The 1,122-nt window shown below is 39.1% G+C and overlaps 1 non-coding gene across 1 annotated transcript; it reads left to right on the top strand.

Annotated features, from left to right (window-relative positions):
- On the top strand, positions 242-313 carry TRNAE-UUC. The gene has a single exon. It is a non-coding gene; the product is annotated as a tRNA-Glu (tRNA).

Raw genomic sequence — 1,122 nt, forward strand, 5'->3', positions numbered from 1 at the left:
CCCAACCGAAAGTCAGTCAACAGGATAGTCCACCAGAATGAGTCCAGAGGTCTCCGTATCCCAGAGCATAAAGCAATGCAGTGGAAGACATTAGCCATCAGCCAAAATGTCAGTGAATGGATGGAGAATGGAAAGGGCAAGTGCAGAAAACTCAAAAGTATTTATGTTCCATGCAACCGAGAGTCCTCCTAATGTCAAAGATAAATGTTACTTACACAAAGAATTAGTGAGAGACAGGAGTTCCCTGGTGGTCTAGTGGTTAGGACATGGCACTTTCATTGCTGCGGCCCAGGTTCAATCCCTGGTCTGGGAACTGAGATCCCACATAAAGCTGCTGCAAACCACAGCCAAAAAAATTAATTAATTAAATAAATTAAAATAATTGCATATCCCAAGTAATATCAATAGTATGGAGAAAATATATTAGTAATACATTTAAAAAATAATTAGTGAAGAGGTCCCATCGTGGTGGAAACAAATCTGACAAGTATCCATGAGGACACAGGTTTGATCCCTGGCCATGCCCAGTGAATTAAGGATCAGGCATTGCCATGAGCTGTGGTGTTAGGTAGCAGACAAGGCTCGGTTCTGGTGTTGCTGCGGCTGTGGTGTAGGCCAGCAACTACAGCTCAATTAGACCCCTAGCCTGGGAACCTCTATATGCCATGAGTATGGCCCTAAAAGAGACCAAAAAAAAATGAAAAAAGAAAAAAATAATAACTAGTGAGAGAAACAATGATTTGAGGTAATTCTCTCAAAAGAACATAGAGACCACAGGTTACTGGCAGGCTATAACTACTTTATTGAGAGGAAATAACTTTATAGGAAAAAGAATCACATTTTACTTAAGCTGATTGCATGGTACCTAAAGTTGTGCCACATAATTTACACATTCCATAAATACTTGATCAGGACAATGACAGTGATGATAGACTTGCCTCTCTTATAACATGCATTTAGAGAGTTGTATTTCTCTTTTCCCAATTATGCAATGTAGAAAAAAAAAAAAAACTTGGTACTGTAGTTTTGCAAAGATTTGAGGTAACAAAAAACAGACAGTGTTATTTTGCAAAAGACAATCTCGAGTTGTGGATTCTACGATTTATTCGGCTACGTCATGGG

This window comes from Sus scrofa, chromosome 15 (genome assembly GCF_000003025.6).
Source record: "Sus scrofa isolate TJ Tabasco breed Duroc chromosome 15, Sscrofa11.1, whole genome shotgun sequence".
NCBI classification, from domain to species: Eukaryota; Metazoa; Chordata; class Mammalia; order Artiodactyla; family Suidae; genus Sus; species Sus scrofa.